This window comes from Mustela nigripes, chromosome 14 (assembly GCF_022355385.1).
Source record: "Mustela nigripes isolate SB6536 chromosome 14, MUSNIG.SB6536, whole genome shotgun sequence".
Lineage (NCBI taxonomy): Eukaryota > Metazoa > Chordata > Mammalia > Carnivora > Mustelidae > Mustela > Mustela nigripes.
This window is the reverse complement of record NC_081570.1, coordinates 32,469,418-32,490,545: the sequence shown is the minus strand read 5'-3', so window position 1 is coordinate 32,490,545 and position 21,128 is coordinate 32,469,418. Positions and strand designations below refer to the sequence as shown.

General features: G+C 40.8%; 1 protein-coding gene across 2 annotated transcripts in view; it reads left to right on the top strand.

Annotated features, from left to right (window-relative positions):
- The first annotated feature begins 215 nt into the window (after positions 1-215).
- FOXJ3 (forkhead box J3) overlaps positions 216-21,128 on the top strand; it is a 155,459-nt gene continuing 134,546 nt past the window's right edge. For both annotated transcript variants that reach the window (XM_059374362.1, XM_059374361.1), the window contains exon 1: positions 216-427. The gene's annotated coding sequence lies outside the window, so the exon portion shown is untranslated. The remainder of the gene's footprint in view (positions 428-21,128) is intronic.

Sequence of the window (21,128 nt, the reverse complement as noted above, 5' to 3'; positions counted from 1 at the left end):
CCGTCCCCACTTCCTAGCCGCCACTCAGAGGCGCAGGGACCCCAAATCGCTCGTAACTCCAAAATACGGGTTGCGCTGAGGGAGCTACCCCGGCGTCCCAGGGCACTACTTGTCCCAGCGGAGGGATCCCGCGCGCGTTGCCGCGGCCTTATCCGCGAAGGGGAGGGGACGCCGCCGACGCCGTGCTGGTGGCGCAGCGACGTCGCGGGAGGCGGGGGCGACGGCGGGGGCGGGAGGGGAGCGGGTCGGGAAGTAGTTCCGGGTGCGCGGCCCCGGATGTTGGCTGCTCCCGCTGCCGCCGCCGCTTTCGGCGCTGCTCGGGGCCTCGGCCGCTCGCACCAGGCGCCGTTGGGACCTTTCCCGGGAGGCGGAGACGCACGCAGCGGCCGGGGGCTCGGCCGGGCCGTCCCGGCCTGCGCAGCCTGAGGTGAGTGTCCGCCGCCGGGGCGGCGGGGTCGAGGCGGCGGGCGGGCGAGGAGGCGGGGCTGGGGCATCTCCCGGGACAGAGGCAGGGGCTGCCCTCCGCGAGACGCCCTCTCCTTTCTCGGCCGTGGCCGCGGTGCGGGGTGGGCGGCGGGCGGGGCAGGGGGCCCGCGTCCCGGCTGGGGCCTGGCGGGCGGCGAGGGCTGGGTCCCTCCCTCCCCCGCGGCGTTTCTTCCTCAGCTGCTGCTGCCCCTCAGCCGGGAAGCGGCGGCTCCGCGCCTCCCGCCCCTCCCCCAGGCAGGCCCCGGGGGAGTCAGACGGGGTTCCCGGGGGCGCCGAGTCCGAGGACAGCGGCGGGCTCCTCCTCTCCGTGACCTGCCCGTTGGCCTGGGCTGGCCCCCTACCTCGGCACGATGCAGCTTCTTCCCTTCAAGCTTGGGGTGTTTTTCGGCCGGCGAGGCGGGCAGTACCTCCGGCCTCGGGGGAGCCCTTCGGGATGAGGCCCGCGCGAGGGGCCTCCGTTCCCACCCACCCTGACGCTGTGTCCTCTGCCGGCATTGGGGCAGAGGCAGCCGTTCCATGCGGACGTGTTGCTGTCCTGTGTGTGTTGCATCCTGCCCACGTGGTAGGGTGTCTCCCCCCCTCCCCCCTCCATTTTTTGCAGCTGGTGAGGAGGGAGGTTTACGCGGTGGTTTTTCCTCTGTGATTTCCTCCCGTGGCGTGGAAGGTGTTAGGGGCAGTTTGCTTTGCTGAGGCCGACTGTTGGTTAGCTGGGGAGAAGCAGGAGTTGTACTCTCTGAAATTGAGACCAGCAGGGGACATGGCAGGGCTTAGTGTCATAGACATCGTTCCTCCTCTCCTTTTAGCTCTTCTCGTTCTTTTCTCTGTTGTTTGATCCAAAAGAGTGTGCTCTAGCTGCCGATGCACTGAGGTGTGTAGTTCCACTTCTCCGTTCTACTTTTCGTGTGTTTGGCTGGCAGAGGTTTTTCTTTTCTGTGTTGTGCGGTTCACGTCTCTGTTGCTTCTAGTGGGATTCCTGAATGAAATGAGTTGGGCCGGCCCGGGAGTTAGCGTCTGGTGGGCATCTTTTTTTGTCTTTTCCTGACCTGTATTTTTTTTTTTTTTCTTCTATTTTGCCTCCCAGTGAAAGGAGTGCATGTTATGGAAGTATTGCATGCATGGCTCTTTACTTGGAACGCGGTACTAGAGAGTTTCACTGAGTCACTTATTTTGTGGGAGCTCTTTTATTTCACTTTTCCTCTTTTTCTGTTGAGTATCTTTGCGCTACTCCGTTTTTCGAAGCTGGTTTTGAAACGTGCTTTGGGTAGTTTCTTTCCTTAATGTCTGTTCCAGGTTAAGGTTTCCAGCTTCCTGTGTTTTGCTCTTGTGTGAGCACAGACTGCTTGCTCCTTTAACAGGGAGCAGGCTGCAGTAGCAAGTGAGAGAAGCCTTATACCTCCTAGAGCATAACAAATATTTAAAGGAAAACAGTAACTCCCTTCATTTTTCTGTTTGGGTGGCATATATATGGATGTGATTGAATTTTTTAAGGTTTTTTTGTTTGTTTGTTTTTAAATTGTAAACTTGAGAATTTTTGTTTTCCTTTTGTGTCTCTTGGAGTTGAGGTGAATCTTGTTACTGGTTTTTGTGATACTGGGAACTTTTCATACTTTTATGAGGTACTTGTTGGCTCGGGTCAGGACATGTTTATTTTGGTTCATTAGTTTGCGTGAAATAAAATCTCACTATTTTGAAGTCACTTTTTAGATTCCAAGTTGGCTAGCATGCTCACTTTTTAATGATTTGTCTTTTGCGTTGTATGTTCCCTTTGAGTGTATATATATTTATACTTTTTGTGTGGTGCGGTTGTTCATATATTCTCCCATGCAAAATAAAGATACTGAAGTACAGATTCTATCTGTTTTCATCATGCTGAGTATGGGTGGGGCAGTGGAAAATAGAGACTGTTTTTCTGATGTATTCTGAAACATATTTTTTCAGTAAGTCAGTCAGCATTTGTATACTTTTTGCAAAATACTGCGCTGTGTGTGAAGTAGTCTGTATGAAGAGACACAAGGAATAAAATATGTGGTCTCTACAAATGCTTCAACTTCTTCCGGGAAACAACACATAACATCCATATTCATAAATTACCAAGCAACATCATACTCCTGGTTGGGATGACAATGCAGCCAACCTGAAAGGTGTAAGCGAGATTTGCAAAAGATAGGCATTTTTAGAGGAGCTGAGATGTATTCCAGGAGAGTGAGGGAGTATTTACAGAGGTAAAGAAGTGACAGCGTATAAAAAGATATAGCAAGGGATACCTTGGCTCAGGTGGTAAAGCGTCTGCGTTCAGCTCAGGTCATGATCCCAGGGTCCTGGGATTTAGTCCTGCAGGGGGCTCCTTACTTAGCAGGGAGCCTGCTTCTCTTGCTGCCTGCTGTTCCCCCTGCTTGTACTCTCTTTCTCTCTGACAAGTAAATTAAATCCTTTAAAAAAAAAGATGCAGGAAGTAGGTTGACCTGCACAGAGAATCTAGATTGGTGAATAGTAATAAATGAATTCAGGATTGGTGAGTAGGTGTTGGTGGAGGACCTATCTAGGATGTAGGGTTTATTTAGTTTGATGGGGTACCATTTTGGGTTTTGAAGACTGGGAGTAAGAGAATGCATATAGTCCCTGACAAAGGTTTTTGTATTATCTGAGTGTTCTGGAGTGAAGAGACTGACTAGAATGGTCTTGGAGAATTTTATGAGTAAGATCAGAGTCCGGCATAAGGTAATGACTGTGGGAATAAAATAATAGCTAATATTTATTGAGTGTCTCCTGCATGCCAGGCATTGTTGTAAGCTCTTTACATGTATTTATCTCAAAATCTCCACCAAGTTCTTACTATTCCCATAAAGAAACTGAGTTACAGAGAGGTTAAGTAACTTGCCCCAAATCCCACAGAGAGTAAGCTGCAGAGTGAGGATTTGAACCCAGGCAGTCTCATCTTTGAGCTTTTTGCATTAATCTTTAAATTGAACTGTCCTGAGGAAGAAGCATAGGATATGTAAGAAGATGTATGTGTGAGTAAAGATTAATTTGAGCTTAGTGATGATTGTGGACAAAGGGAAGAAAACAAAAAAGCATTAAAAGATAAAAGCCTAGAGTCCTGGGAGGATGACTGATAAGAGGAAATTAGGAAAGTATCACTATGAAGGGAAATGAGCTAAGATTGGTTATGGGCAACATTAGATAGGGTTCAATCAGTTTTTCTATAGTAGGCTAGTTTTCTGCCAGTTCTGACGGCTTTTCTCCTTGCTGGCTTGACTGGAAATGAAGACTAGTGTAAGCAAAACAATTAGAAAAACAGATCTATTCAGAAGAAAAAAATGTACCCCACATTGCAAAGCCACATAGAAATAGCATAGGAATTATTTTGGTTGAGCCACACTGCTGCTGCTTGCCAGCCTCAGTGAAGACAATGAAAAATTGACTAGAGTACGATTGAAGTATCAGTACATTGTTATAGGATTAATAGAGATAAAAATGTAGATTTTTCACTGATCAGGGCTGTGTAGATGGTAGTAAAAAACAGGTGAGTAGATGAGTGATAGGAAGTTAGTAGTATGATGGTGAAAGAGCTTTGAGGTTTGGAATTTGGGGTGACATTATAGAATAACAGGTAAACATTCTGAGAAGAACCAGGAAGTGTATCAGTTCTATTATAGAAGCCAAGGATAGGAGAGGCACTGGGGTTGATAGTATCTGAGGTAGTCTGGGAGTTCAGAAATAATCATCATGATGGAAAGACTATTTAGGATTGGGAAGTGATTTTTAACCTAGAATTTTGAAAGGAAGGATAAGAATAGATATCACATTTGTTCTCCGTGGAAAGATCTGTAGAGACATTATGGTTTGGGATGGTTAAAAAATTTTTTTTTATGATTTATTTATTTATTTTAGGGGTTATGGAGAGGGAGAGAAAGTCTCAAGGAGACTCTGCTAGGCGGGGAGACTGATGCAAGCCTCCATCTCCCAACCTGAGATCACGACTTGAGCTGAAACCAAGAATCAGACTCTTAAGCGAATGCACCACCCAGGTACCCCTGGTGTGGTAATTTTAAGTATTTTCTCCTAATTCTTCCACCAGTCTTTTTTGTCTACGTGTCAGAACTACTCAAATATCAGGAAACTCACTTTTTTTTCTGTAAGAAAGAAACAAATATATTCTAAAGCCAGTAATTTTATACTTTAATGGTTCTCACAAACTTTTTCTCTTACTCTTTTTTCAAAGTTTTTTTGAGGTATAATTTACATACTGTATAGTTCATTCATTTGAAGTATATGGTTCAACAGTTTTTAGTAAATTAAGTTGTACATCCATCACCACAATCACATTTAGTCATTTCATCATCCCCCCCAAAATATACCCTGTTCTGGATATTTCATATAAATGGAATCATATACAATATGGTCTTTTGTGTCTTAGCATAGTGTTTCAAGAATTATCCATCTTGAGCTTTGTATCAGTATCTCATCCTTTTTTATTGCTGAAGCATACTACCTTTTATTTACCCATTCATTAGTTGGATATTTGGGTTTCTTATTCTTGTAAAAAGCCTTTCCCTTACTTCATCTTAGTCCTCACCCTGTGAATTTCACTCCTCCTATGGCTTTTCTTTTAGATTGTAACCTCTGCTATGCATTCTGCTAGGCTTTGGGAATTAAAAATGTGTAAGACGTGGCCCTTGAACATTCATGTAGTATTTATGGTTTACATAAATTTTCTCATACATCATCTCATTTTGTATCATAACAGTCCTGTGATGTGGGCAAAGCATTTTTTAAAATGAGCAACTTGAAGTTTAGGTTAGGTGACTTGCCCAAGATTGTACATCTAAATCAGTAATGGAGCTATTGGATCTCCTTAGTCCATGTTCATTGCTATTTCTACTACTTCCTGCTAGTGTTCTAAGTTAAAGGATTCCTATGTGAATTTCTGGGTAATTGGAGGGGCTGGGAAGTCTCCTTACTTAGTGAATCAGTAATTTTTAATGTCTAATCTTCGGGACTTAAAATGAATGTGTGTGTGTTTGTGTATTTTTGTGTGTGTGTGTGTTTGTGTATTTTTAACCAGATTCTGTTACTTCTGTGCTCTGTGATTTAGATAAGTGATTTCATATTCCTGCCTTTTCTTCAGAACATCAATGAGTATTTATGTGGTGATGATAGTGGCATTTTCTGAAGCCTTAATATGGGTCCAAAAGTATTCTGAGTATTTAACATTCATTATTCATATATTCCTCATAACAACTCGAACAGGTAGATTTTATTATTATCAATTTTACAGACACGGAGAGGAAACAGGCACAGAGAGATTAAGTAGCTTGTCTGAGGTTCTATAGCTAGGGATGGAAAGAGGCAGGATTTGAATGCCTGTAGTCTATTTTCAGAACTCAGTGGCTGTTAATCACTACATTGTACTGCTTACTGGGCTATGAGTTAATAGAGGGTAATATTTCAAGTAAGGGCATGACAAGGATATGAAGATTGGATTTTGAGTGTGTTGGGAAGCAAATAGCAAAATTAAAGTTGACATTGTGTCCACATATTTTAAAACTGAACTGGGTATCAGCATTGTACAGAGATACGTCTTGTTTGTTTTGAGGTAAACTTTTTGTTTGTCCTTCCTAATAGCCTTTCAACTCAGAAATTGCATTGTTTTCAGTGCTTTTCACTGTTGGCTTTGTTATGCACTTAGCTTTCCACATTGCCACTGTTCAGGAACCTTGGCTTGAGATAGCCAAAGCTCACTTTTACCTCTCCTCAGCCTTCTTATAACTGAATTTTTGTTTTCCATTATGGACAGTTAGTGTTTCAGTCCTAGGTAGAGATACTGTCCTCCTTCACTTGAAAACTCCGAAAACACCACAGTGGCATTTTATAACTGTCAAAAGATTTGATCATCTTAATTGGCATAATTGGATTTTAGTGCACAAATAACAAGAACCAAAGCACAGTGTTTTGGTTAAAGAGATTGACTTATACTGAAATTGGAAAAGGCATCTGCTATACAGGATTTTGGATTTAATAGAATTTGTTATAACCAGATCAGCAAAGCATTATTACCGTGGACCATCTGTTGGGATATGGAAATAGCTTTGTTATATGGAACCAGATGTTGTATTTATATTTATAACAATGGTATTCTATTTATTTTAAGTAGCCTTTTGTAGTTAGGTACCTTCAGTTTCTATTCTGCTTAACATACCAACTGATAACTTGAGAATGTGATGTCTTTCAAAATGGTTACTACTTTCTTATAGAATTGAGGATTTTATTCTGAAACGGAAAGAAGTGGCACTTATATATGGTGTCAAACTTTTGTCCTGTAACAAGATAAAATATAGGATAAAGAAGAATATGACTTAATTAGGACCATATTCAATAAGAACTCTTACTTTGACACATTTAATAAGCATAGATTCTGATAGTTACTAAACCACTCTGGTTGCTTTAAGATTTTAGCATAAATCTGAAGTGATTTTGTTTTGGTATAATCAGACCTACATTGGCACTGCCCTGTCAGACTTATTTCCCATCATCAGTGGGTGAAGTAGTCTGTAATGGACTCATGCTTATGGAATGCAATAAGAGGAACTGTTCTCAGAACATAATCTTAGAGGTCTCTCTTCTGAATTGAATGCTAATAGTTTAGGGGTGGGGAAAATCCTTGCGTGGGAGTTTTCAGAGAGAGTCTCTATAACTTTGCATGTTGGCTCTCTTAGTTCATTTGGGCTGCTATAACAAAATACCACAGATGGGTAGCTTAGAAGTAACAAAAATTTATTGCTCACAATTGTGGAGGCTGGAAAGTCTAGGAACAAGGCACCAGCATTGTTGCCTTTTGGTGAAGGCCTTACAGCTGGCACCTTAGCATGTGGAAGGTGCAAGGGAGCCTTCTGGAGCCTCTTTTATGGGAGACTAATCCCATTCATGAAGGCTCTACCATCATGATCTAAGCATCTCCCAAAGACCTACTTCCTAATACCATCATTTGGGGTTTAGGATTTCAGCGTGTGGGTTTTTGGGGGAGGGGCAGAAACATCAAACTGCAGCATAGCTTTGGCTGTTTTTTCATTCACATGTAGAGAGGATCATGAAGAGTTGGGTCACACATGGGAGAGGGTCACAGAACAGTTGGTCCATTTTTTCAGGATGATCCTATATTTGAAGGAGACTACCCAGTAAACTTTTAGCTAAACTCTTCTGGATTACAGAGCTAAAAGCTGTAAAGGAATTTACCTACTGGACAGCGTCCTGCCCAGTGGTATAGTGATATCAAGGAAATAAGATTGATCTGAATCATACAGTGCTGATGTTACCTTATTAGAGATCTCAGAAGTTGGGCTTGGAATTTTTTTTTTTTTAATATTGTTTGTTTGACACAAAGCAAGAGCGAGAGAGGGAAAAGCAGGCCAGCTGAGCAGGGGGGCTTGATTCCAGGACCCTGAGGTCATGACCTGATCTCAGGGCAGACGCCTAATGACTGAGTCACCCAGGCACTCCAGGTTTGGAATTTTTCTTAAAGTAGAGATCTGTCCTTATTGAATGTTGACACAGATTTGTGAGGGAAATGGATGGGGGGGGGGGTTGGGCAGACTGTAAGAACTCACTAATAATTTCATACTGCTTACAGAGAGATTGGACTGAGGGGAGTGCAATATGGTAAAAATAAGTTACTGTTAAGATCCTAGATTTTGGTTGGTGGGTACATGGGTGCTTATTAAATTTGTTAAAAAATGACTAAAATTTCTGTGGCTTGGCCGTAGAACTTTGGGAAATAGACACAACAGTCAAATATGCTGTAGTCAGGAGCAGGTTAACTGTCATTGTAGGAGATGAATAATATATAGCATAAGTTTCTGCTAGTGTGGTTGGGTCTGCTAATCTATAACATGCTCTCCCTGTCTACCCTATGTAAGGAGGTCTTGATGGTATTGTCGCGCTAAGCGTATACATGGTAATCACCATTGGAAAAGGGATTTTGTTTATGTGGGGAAGTCATGTTTTATATTGTTTATTATAGAGGACGTGTGTTTTGGGAAAATAACCATTTTATATTTGAGTAATACTTTTTGAAAAGCATTTTCTCTGATCTGTTCAGTGTTGGACCCTCCCAACAGCCCAGTAATAGACATGGTGCGGCAAGTAGTATGCCTACCGACAAATGGAGAAAATGAGATACAAGCTAAGACTTAGTATTACTCAAGTTGTTCAATAGCACCAAAACAGGAACCAAGATCGTGCATTCTGTTTCTGGTCTTGTACTCTTTATAGGAAACTGACTAAGGTTTTATGAAGAATATGCTTTGGATTTTTGAGGTAGAAATTAAAGGCTATGGACCCCAAAGGACCTTGGCTGCTTGGAGCAGAACTTGTGATACTATCAGACTAAGGGACATAAAACTATTGAGAACAACTTCTTGCCTTGTTAAATTTGGGTTCATTTCCAGTCATTGGATGTATTTTTACTTGAGTCTGCTTTCTTTGCCTTTGTAGAATTCTGGAGGCATGGAGGAGACAGACTCAGAAGGGATACTTTTAAGAATTAGAAAATTGCAGATTCGGTCTTATGTTATGGAAGTACACATCTATAACATGTAGACTCTTAAGAAAATGTACCTGGAACACGAATCTACTGAGGGAGCTAGGGTTACTGTCATAGTGTGAGTCTGTTGTTTCTTGCCCAGTGGGTAGGAAGAATGATAGTATGTATATAAAGAAGTTACAACTGCATAGAAAAAAAAACTGTGAAAGAAAGCATCATAGTAGGTAGTCTTTATTTTCTCCTTTGAACCCATTTTATGTTTTCTGAGTTCTCTACAGTGAGCTTATACCATTTTTATAATCAGGAAAATTAAACATGTATGAAAATTTAGAATGAGAATTTAGAAAAATGTGAATCATAACACTTTGGAAGAGCAGTTTAAACACTTGGTATTGGGACGCTTGGATGGCTCAGTTGCTTAAGCGTGGGCCTTGGGCTTAGGTCATGATCTCAGGGTTCTGGGATTGAGTCCTGCGTCGGGCTCCTTGCTCAGCATGGAGCCTGCTTCTCCCCCTCTCTGCTTCTCCCTGCTTGTGCTCACTCACTCTCTCACTCTCTCTGATAAATAAGTAAATAAAATCTTAAAAAAAAAAAATCCTTGGTGCTATCAAAGTATTTTGCTTTCTGGGCAGTTACAGTAACAAATACGTTTGATAATTGTTTCATTATAATCTATTGGTCAAATTGTGTGTGTAATAAGTGTTTTGGATTTTTCTTTGCATTAGAATTTGGTCATTTAGCTCTCCTGATTAAGGAATTAATTTTAGTTCCCTAGAAGCAACCAAGACCTTAGGTTTACTTTAGTAATTATTTATCAATAAGTGACCTAAAAATAGCATACCAGTTTATAAAGAAAACTAGACTTAAGATCTACTTTTATGCTGCCATATCATTGGCAGGTTTCAAATAATAAAAACCATTTGTGGTTTTTTTTTTTTTTTTTAAGATTTTATTTATTTAGTAGGCAGAGAGGCAGGCAGAGAGAGAGGGGGAAACAGGTTCCCTGCTGAACAGAGAGCCTGATGTGGGGCTCGATCCCAGGACCTGGGATCATGACCTGAGCCGAAGGCAGAGGCTTTAACCCACTGAGTCACCCAGGTGCCCCTATTCGTGGTTTTTTAAGGTAGTTTTCATCCAGGGACGTTGAACTCATTAATTTCTCTCACTTGTTTGCTCATTTATTCACCATTTGCTGTGTCCTGGGCACTGTACTAAAAGCCAGGGACACAAGTGAAAGACAGGGTCCTTGCCAGCGAGGACTACAGCTTTTAGTTTGGGAGAGACACTGCAGAGGTAATCTGTGGCATGTGGAGGTATTCTGGAATTTCTTCTGTTTTCTGGTTAACTAAAAAGGCAGAGTGGCTAGCTTTGTTTTTTGAAGAACTTAATGTATTTAGTGGTGTCAGTAGATGGCTTTAAGAGAAGCTAATGGCTTCATAGTTAATTCTCTGCCTGCAAAATATTCAAAATCATTTATCTAAAGAATTTCTTTATTTAAGGAACATTTCTTATTGAGGTAAATGACCTAGCATTCAGATTTTCTTTGGGAGCAACCTTATATTTACTCTTTCAGGATAGAGACTGCATCTTCTTTTTATTTATCCTCTATATTTAACACTTAAAAGACATTAACGGGCATATTATATATTTACTGTAGTTGTAAATGAAAGGCTATTTCATGTTTAATATATTTTTTAAAGATTTTATTTATTTATCTGACAGACAGATCACAAGTAGGCAGAGAGGCAGGCAGAGAGAGAGAGAGGAGGAAGCAGGCTCCCTGTTGAGCAGAGAGCATGATGCGGGGCTCAGTCCCAGGACCCCGGGATTATGACCTGAGCCGAAGGCAGAGGCTTTAACCCACTGAGCCACCCAGGCACCCCTCATGTTTAATTTTAAGAACTTTTTTGGAAAGATTTTTGGAGAGCTCGAGCATGTGCTCAGGAAGGGTAGAAGGGAAGGGAGAAAGATTCTAAAGCAGACTCCACACTGAGTGGGGAGCCGACTTGGGGCTCAGTCCAATGACCACTGTGAAATCATGGCCCGAACCAAAACCAAGAGTTGGATGCTTAACTGACTGAGCCACCCAGGTTCTCCTAGAATTTTAATATTGTTACAAATACATTGTTTTGAAAGTTTCCTTTTGTCTGATATGGTGAGAAGTACAGTAGTTCCTAAATTTAAGAGTTAATCATTCAGGCCAGCGAGATTTCCCACTAAAGCACTTGATGCGTACTTACTTGGCTACTCTTAGAACGCCCGTAGTCACAGATACCTATAAGATAGACTGTCATTAGCTCTAATTGAGGTAAAATTTCCTTTAAGTTCATCTCTTTCTTCATCCTCTGTGGAACAGTAGAGACCCAGTTTGTGTTCTTTATCAAGATAATCCTTCAAATATTTCAGTGATTATTCATTCAGCAAATACTTCTAGAACACCTGTGTGTGCAAGACACTGTTCTGGGCATCATGAGAGATGTGAAGGTAATTAAGAGGAGTAGTCTGTTCACAGAGAGCTGATACAGAGAAAGAGCCACCAGCTTGTTGAAAAGGAAGTTTTGCTTATGATCAGGAAAGCTTTGTGGAGATAATGTTTGAATTAAGATTAGTGGTGGACCTTCTAGGCCTGCAGCATAATAAACCTAGAGATATGGAGCACAGTGCAAGTTAGAGGGGTAGCAAGAAACAGAGGATACTCTGTTTCACAAAGTACCCTCCAGAATATTAAAATATTCATTGTATCCCCAGCTTGTGGAGGAATGTTTGGCCAATAATTGGGGCTTGGTGAATTTTTGTTGAATGAATGAATAAATGGTTCCTTTTGGGAAATACTGAATATCTTTCCTGAATAGTGGTAAAGCACTTGAGGATATTGAACCCTTTGATAAGTCTGTTAGAAAAGTGTTTATCTCAGATTTATCTGACAATGGATTGCCTGTTAATGACTCTTGAAATCCTCTGGAAAGTACTACACCAGGGGTCTCTATGGTTGAGGTGACAGGGAAGGCTGGGAAATGTTTTCTTCTCCACACTAAACACACCTACTTTTTTCAGACATTCTGCACTTGACATTTGGCTTCTAAACTTGTCACTAGTCTGATATCTCTCCCTGCAAGCATTCTAGCTTGTAAGTGTTTTTAAAATGTGATGCTGGAAACAGAGCTCAATACTCCAGTTGTGAACTAACTAGTAAAGAGTGCATGGGGCTGTTACCCTCCTTGATCTGGGTACTATGCTTCTAGTGAAGTTTAAGATTGTATTTTGTTTCTTTTTAGCAGCTGAGTCACTCTCTTGGCTCATATTTAGTTCTCATATTAATTTACAAGAAGTTCTTTGAATAGATTCAGAGAGATTTCTTATTAGTAGAGCTAACAAATGAATGCTGGTTTTCATCTGATTGAGTCTAGGCTGTTTTCTTCAGAAATACTAGTCATTTTTAAGCTTCCTGAAATCAGAGAAAGAAAAGAAAAAGAATTAATTGTACGGTGCTGGACTTGACCAAGTAACAGGAAAGTCTGCAAGTGCACTGCTATTTGTAAAAGCAGATAACATATAATGAATCCCCATATACCCATCACAGATTTGACCATTATTAAGCTGTTTGCCACATATGCCTCAACCCTCTTTAAGTATTTAATTTTTAAAATTAAAAAAATTTTTTTTTAAATTTTTTTATTTATTTGAGAGAGAGGGAGAGAGAAAGAGAGAATGAGCCAGGGAGGAAGAGAAGAGGCTGAGGGACAGCAGACTCCTTGCTGAGCAGGGAGCCTGATGCAGCACTTGATCCCAGGACCCTGGGATCATGACCTGAGTAGAAGGCAGATGCTTAATGTACTGAGCCCCCCCCCCCCCGTTAGTTTGACATACCTGGCCCACTAAGAGCCAGTAGTCCAATGTTAAGAGACAGACGCATACAAAATAATACAAAGCAGATTTTTTTGCTTTCCCATGTCATGCCTTGATTGTTCCCCCATTGTGCCCCCCTCCCCCGAAAATGCTGCCAGGGGAATCTTAACCCATTATTGTAGTCATGTATTGATGAGACCCCCAGTTGATTCCCTCTTGAATCAACCTAAATTATACTGTTTTTGCTTGGTACTCAGTCTTCCCACTACCTCCCACCTTTACCTAATGTGGAACTCAAGGCACAACCTTTTTTTTCTTTTAAAGATTTATTTATTTTTTTTGAAAGCGAGAGAGAGAGGGGGAGAGAACACAGCAGGGGAAGAGGGAGAAGGAGAAGCAGGCTTCTTGCTGAGAAGAGGGCTTGATATGGGGCTCGATTCCAGGACCCTGGGACTGTGACCTGAGCAGATGGCAGACACTTAACAACTGAGCCACCCAGGCACCACCCCCCCCCCTTTTTTTAAAAACCAAATTTATACAATTGTGCAGAATTTTCATTTTTCAAACAATTTATTGACATTTTGAGAGAAGTCTTTTTCTGTGTAATACTGGGAAGGTTTTTGTTTGTTTTTAAGATTTTATTTATTTATTTGAGAGAGAGAGGAAGAGAAAGGGAGGGAGGGAGAGCATGAGAGGGGAGAAGGTCAGAGGGAGAAGCAGACTCCCCTCGAAGCTGGGAACTGGATGTGTGGGACTCTGTCCAGGACTCCAGAATCATGACCTGAGCTGAAGGCAGTTGCTTAACACCCAGGCACCCTGTTTGTTTTTAAAGATTTTTTTTTATCGAATAGAGAGAGTGAGAGAGAGAGGGAGAGAGCGTGAGCATGGGGGAGGGCAGAGGGAGAGGGAAAAGCCGACTTGAGCCCGGGACTTATCCCAGAACCCTGGGATCATTATCTGAGCTGAAGGAGAATGCCTAACCAACTGGGCCACCCAGGTGCTCTTTTGTTTTGTTTCTTTCTGTCTGTCTGTCTGTCTTTCTTTTTAAAGATTTTATTTATTTGAGAGAGAAAGAAGTTTAATAAGTACTTATGGAGAGTATTGGCACGTATGCCAGTGGGCCTATTCTTGCTGCCTTCAACCTTCTCAGAATCAGCCAAAGCTTTTGCCAGTTAAAAGTAAATAATCCAGATCTAAGTCTTTTTTCCTCTTACCTCAGAAGCCTCCTTAAAAAAAAGCCCATTTAGTGGTCTGAATCACAGATGACAGATAACGTGGTTTGCATGTGGCCACTTCCCCATCACTTTGTCCATGGCAAACTACTAATTACTGGTTGTTTTTAGACGTGATCTCCTCAGTGTAGCCCTTCAGGTAGCTATTACCTATTGAGCATAGTTGGTAAATGATATGAAACCTTTCTGCTATCCTTGTCCTAAACCAGTAGTTCCTGAATTAAGTTGTGTATCAGAGTCACCTGAGATACTTTATTTAGCAGATTCCGTAGGTTTCACCCTAGACTCTTGAGTCAGGATTTTTGGGAACAGGGCAGCTCTAGCAGTGGGATACTGTAGCCTCCCGTCTTTTGCAATACAGCATGACATTCCTCTGGTAATCAGTACATTCTGATGTGTTCAGTTTACTTTTCAGGGATATTGTAGGATCTCTTGCTTTGAATTACACCAGGCAAAGCACATGAATCAAATGACCAAGATAAAGATACAGGATCCAGAGAGGTGGCATCTTGGCTTTCTAAATATAACTGAGTTTAAATTTAAAGCCTCGAAACCCTTCAGCCCTCTGAAGGCTTATTCTCTGTTTAGTGAATACCTTTAAAAGTTTAAAATAGAAGAGTTCAGCATTTTTGTAGTGAAGAGTCTTTTGAATTTTTCTTATTTCATGTAAATTCAGTAGAAGTGACAAGCATATAATATGATTTAGTTTCACATATTTTTGTCAGATTTTCCATAAAAACTAAGCTATAAATTGGGAAAAAGTTCTTTATTAGACCACATCATATGATTTTGGTACCAGAAATTGTGGTTAAGTTATTGAGCAAAGTAGGGAGACTGAAGCTTCAGGATTATCCAGTGAGTTAATGACAGACCTAGAAGTAGAATCTTGTGTTACTTGCTTAGGTTATGATTTGGTTTGAAGAGGGTGGCCTGTGATCTGTTTATATAAATTGCAGGAAGTAAGGTTTGGGGTTTGGAAGAATCTATAGTTCTCTGATGTTTGGCCAAGAAGCTCCTCTCCCTCCACATTTACCACCTGTTCGATTGACACCCGACCTAAACTATGAAGGGGAAGGAGGCAGTTAGTTTAGACTCTTCAGTGTTAAAACAGTCTTAAAAAGCTAAAGCTGATTGCTTGGCATGCATTTTTCATCTTCCGTTATTAGAGAATAACCTGGGTTTGGTTTTGTTTTAGGAGGAGAGAGGTATAACCTAAGTAGTTGATTTGTAGATACTGGTAGAATGTTTTTCTGTAGAATTTTATATAGAATTTTTTTAATGACCCACAAGCGTTATTAAATATGTTTAATTAATAGGTGGTGGAAATAGTGGAACTCAACAGAAAAGAAACTTTATTGAACCACTAATGGTTCAGGGGGTTATAGATTTGAAGATACTGCTGTAGTAACATTGCTTTCTGGTGAAGTCATTACTTTTACTCTCCCTTTCCTGGTCCAGTTTGGGGGTGGGGCTGGCTCCTGTGGCACTACTGAGGGAAGAAGCAGGAACTTAACAAGAACATTTGTGTGATGGAGCTCTAAACTTGCTCTTTTTTTTTTTCTTAAAGCTTTATTGAGATAGAATTCATATGCTGTACAGTTCACCTATTTTAAGTGTGAAATTTAATGTTTTTTAATGTATTCAGAGGGTTGTGTAACCATTACTGCAGTCTAATTTTAGAACATTTTTCTCTCTCTGAAAGAAACCCCATCCATACCCAGTCAGTCCCCTTTACTTCCCCACTCCTCAGACTCTAAGAAACTAATCTAATTTAATGTAACTATTAATCCGTGGTCTGACTACTAATATAAATTTGCCTGTTTTGGACATTTGATATAAATGGAATTGTGTAGTCTTGTGACTGGGTTCTTTCACTTAGCATGTTTTCAGGGGTCATGTTGTAGCATATATTATCCCTTTTTTATTATTAACTATTCCACTGTATGGATATAGTACAACTTATTTATCTATTCATCAGCTAGTGGCATTTGGATCGTTTTCACTTTTTTCTTTTTTTAAGATTTTATTTATTTATTTGGCAGAGATCACAAGAAGGCAGGGAGGCTGTCAGGGGCGGTAGGAAGGGGCAGGCTCCCTGCTGAGCAGAGAGAGCCCCATGCGGTGGCTGGATCCCAGGACCCCTGAGATCATGACCTGAGCTGAAGGCAGAGGCTTAACCCACTGAGCCACCCAGGTGCTCCTTACGTTTTTCCCATTATTTAATGTTGCTGTGAACATTTGTTTATAGATTTTTGTGTGGATGAATGTTTTCATTTATTCTATATAGACTCTTGGAGTAGAATGGCTGTGTCATATGGTAACTCTGTTTAACTTTTTAGTAAACTGCTTAACTTTCTGAAGTGGTTACACTGTTACATTTCCACTAGCAATATATAAGTTTCAGTTTCTCCATACCTTTGCAGGAGTTGTTATTGTCTGTTTTTTTAATTATAGTTATCCTAGTGGGTATGAAGTGGTATCTCATTGTGGTTTTGATTTGCATTTCCCTGATGACTAATCTTTTCATGTGCTTATTGGACATACGTAGATCTTAGTAACTTTTATCTTTGCCCAGTTTTTGCAGTCAAATGCTGTACCCATGAGCTGTATCTCCAGATCTTTCCCCACTTTTAAATTGGGTTATCTTTTTATTATTGAGTTTTAAGAATTCTTCATATAGTCTGGATACTTAACTTGCTCTTCTAACTATAGATTGGTCCTAAATTATTTGCCTTGAGGTAGGGAGAAGTATTTGATGCGTGCAAAGACTGTATTTAAAAGGTTTGGTGAGGGGGCACCTGGGTGGCTCAGTGGGTTAAAGCCTCTGCCTTTGGCTCAGGTCATGATCCCAGGGTCCTGGGATCGAGCCCTGCATCATGCTCTCTGCTCGGCAGGGACCCTGCTTCCTCCTCTCTCTTTGCCTGTTTCTCTGCCTACTTGTGATCTCTGTCAAATAAATCAATAATCTAAAAAAAAAAAAAAAAAAGAGGTTTGGTGAGTTTTCCATCAAATCTTGCTCTTATTTAAAGTGTACTCTTGGGATGCCTGGGTGGCTCAGTTGGTTAAGCAGCTGCCTTCGGCTCAGGTCATGATTCTGGCATCCGGGGATCGAGTCCCACATCGGGCTCCTTGCTGAGCAGGAAGCCTGCTTCTCCTTCTGCCTCTGCCTGCCACTCTGTCTGCCTGTGCTCACTCTTCTGACCAAAAAAAAAAAAAAAAAGTGTACTCTTTTTCAGCTCTTAAGGAACCTGGTTTACTCATATATTGACAAACATGACAGCTAACCGTATGTCAGATTTTGGGGGTGTAACTGAATGAAACAGACATTTATCTGTATTCCAGTGGAGGAGAACCAGACAGTAAAACAGAAGTCATATTGTTGGTGACAAGAGTTGTGAAGAAGAAATCAAAGTAATGGGATACAGTGTGATGAACATTCCAACATATTCTTCACCTTCTTTGATTTCTTAATATGTTCCTCTCTGCTTGACCTTATTGCATTTCCTATTTCTTTTCTTTTTTTCCCTTTCTTTCTTTCTTTCTTTTTTTTTTTTTAACAGAAAACATCTATAATTTATTAAAAATTGCACGAGCACCAACGTGAAGACAGACTTTTCTCTCTGGTGCCTATGTTTCTTTCACCTGGTGTATGTTTGGGTTCTATCCTGAGAACTAGAGATCCCTAGAAGGCCCAGAAGTTCTAGAGTGGTACAAGTGATCATGAAGTGTCCTGGGGAAAGGCCAGGAAACAATGATCTTGACCACTATACAGCCTGACGCCACATTTATAATGAAAAATACCTATAATGAAAAATGCCTTTCATGGGGCACTGGGGTGGCTCAGTTGGTCAAGCCCTATTTATTTTCATTTTATACAATTTGTAGCTAAATCTCTATTTCCCTACCCTGGTTCTTATTCCTTTGCAGTCTGTTTTTTTGCTTTCACTAGGACACAAAACACACCCTCTGTACTGTCAATGATCTTCTAATAAAAGACAGTATTCTTTTTTCACTGTGTTTCTATTTTAATCGACATTTTGCCTTTCTGTGCATTAAATCATTTGTAGCCATCTCCAGTACAATTTTCTTAAGTTATTTTTTATTTTAAACTAGTTCCTCTTCTCTTAATTATCTACTAGAGCCCTCCAAAGTTTAAGTTTGGCCTCTCATCTTCCATTAATTCTCCCTTGGTGAACTGATCATTCTCACATGATTTTAATTGCTTTCTGAGAGCATAGGACTCTCGGATCTCACCTTTTAGCTCAAGCTGTGCCACTGCCTTTAGGTATAGCTAGTTGAGGTAAGATGAGTAGGTGATTGCTGCTCACTCAGCAGGATTCTTTTCCCCTTACTCCTTCCTATGGTAGATTTCTTCTGTTCTGGCTGATTAAGACAGGTTATTTCTTTGACTGCTTTAATAATTACCTGTGACTAATGGTGTAACAAGTCATAGTGCTCAGTTAAGTAAGATGAGTCAAAGGGGTTGTTCCTTCATGGATACGAGTGAATTTTATACTCTCAAGTCTTTTGAAAGACAGGTCTAAGTTCAGAAGTTTAAAAAGAAAAAAAAAAAAAAAGGAATAGTTTCTGACTCTAGTCCTCTAGTCCTGTAGCCTTTATTTTCAACCAGCTTGTAGTTCTTTTTCTAATATTATGCAGATGTTTTCATTCAAACTGTGGTCCCTGAAACTGAGGCATGGATCTTCTCTTTTGTGGAAAGAAGGGAATTAAGCCTTAGAGAAGTTTAACAGTATACCTAATTTCATAATTGGGATTCCAGTCTAGGTCTTGACTCAAGGTCATGAATGTTGCTAAGTTCTTTGTAAACTATAAAGCAGCATATTCCTGTGTTGGTTGGAGAGAGGAGAATAAGAATTAAATAAGAATTACTTGGGAGCTGGGCGCCTGAGTGGCTCAATGGGTTAAAGCCTCTGCCTTTGGCTCAGGTCATGATCCCAGGGTCCTGGGATCAAGACCTGCATTGGGCTCTCTGCTCAACAGAGAGCTGCTTCCCTTCTTCTCTGCCTGCCTCTCTGCCTACTTGTGATCTCTGTCAAATAAATAAGTAAAATCTTTAAAAAAAAAAAAAAATCTTACTTGGGAGCTTTTTCAAAATACTTTGTCCCATTTCACCTCCTGCTCCCAAATAATACATTATTATACTTTTAGTTTGTTAAACATCTGCTTCCTAAATGTAAATAGTTTATAAGTTTATAACTTTTATTTTTTTAAAAATTTTCGAGCCTCCCATGGGGCTTAGAACTCACAACCCTGAGATCAAGAGTCGCATACTTACCTGACTAAGCCGGCCAGGTGCCCCTGTAACTCAGTTTAATATACCCTTGAAGACTGCTTGTATTACTAAAAGGAATTCCATATTCTTATGTTGGTGATGGTGTATAAGACAGTTGCTTCTACTGGAGCATATTCATCATTGAGTAACTGGTTTTTAGTACCCATATTCTGGTTGTGCCATTTTACACAAACTTTCTTATATGTTGGATTTTAAAGGATTTGGAGAAAATTCTACAAGGTGCTTTTTGCACCAACTCAAACTGTATAAATTATGGATATAATTGAATGAGTTAATATAATTATTCAACTATAGTTGGCTTCAGAAGTGTGAGTTTGTAATTCAGAGGACACTGAGACTTTCCCGACTGAACTGTGAACTTTAGCCTTCTTTTGTGAGATTTCCATGTTGCTGGTCATGTATTTGTTGTGTAGGGAGAAGATTGGCAGATGTTTGTTCTTTCAGTTAACCAGCCTGGGGTTCACCATTTAGGAGCAGTAGTCAAGATTAAAAATGGAAAAACCTGAAACTAAGGCATTGAGGCTAAAGCAGATTAGAAAGATAACTGGGAGCTAGAGTTGGTAGTAAATGGTAAATAGTTGGGGGTCCTAAGGGTTTTGATGTCTGGGGGACTCAAAATATAAGATCCTTTTCCGTTACCTAAGTTCTGAACTGAAGAATTTAACAAGAACCAACAGATGAAAAAATATTACTAGTTTTAAAATTATTTTTTAGGGACGCCTGGGTGGCTCAGTTGGTTGGGCGGCTGCCTTCGGCTCAGGTCATGATCCCGGGGTCCTGGGATCGAGTCCCACATCGGGCTCCTTGCCCTCCGCAGGGAGCCTGCTTCTCCCTCTGACTCTGCCTGCCATTCTGTCTGCCTGTGCTCGCTCTCGCTCGCTCTCTCTCTGACAAATAAATAAATAAAATCTTTAAAAAAAAAATAAAATTATTTTTTAATTGAGATACAGATCCACATACTGTAAAGTTTATCATTTTAAGGCATGTAATTTGGTTTTATACTGAAGGTTTTTTTTAAGATTTTTATTTAGGGATGCCTGGGTGGCTCAGTTGGTTGGGCCTTTGGCTCAGGTCATAATCCTGGGGTCCTGGGATCAAGTCCCATATAAGGTTCCTTGCTTGGTGGGGAGACTGCTTCTCCCTCTGTCTGCCATTCCCCCTGCTTGTGCTTGTTCACTGATTTTCTCTAAGAGATAAGTGAATAAAATCTTTAAAGAAAAACTATTTGTTTATTTGTGAGACAGAGTGAGCACAAGTTGGGGGAAGAGCAGAGGGAGAGGGACAAGCACACTCTGCTGAGTGTGGAGCCAAATGTAGGGCTTGATCCCACAACACGGAGATCATGACTGAGCTGAAACCAAGAGTCAGATGCTCAGTTCACTGAGCCACCCAGGTGCCCCTTAGTGTTTTTGTACAACTGTCACTGCTATCTAGTGCCAGAACACTTTAATCATTCCAGAAAAAAACTCATAGAAATCACTCCCTGTCCCCCCATCTTTTGGTTACTACTAATCAATTTTCCAAATATCTGTCTGTGTCTGACATCTTTCACTTAGCATGAGGCTTTCAAGGTTCAGCTATGGTGTAGCATGTAACAGGACTTCATTCCTTTTTATGGCTGAATAATAATATTGTATATTATGGATAGTGTGTATATATGCCACATTTTGTGTATTCATTCATAAGGTTTTTTTTTTTTAAGATTTTATTT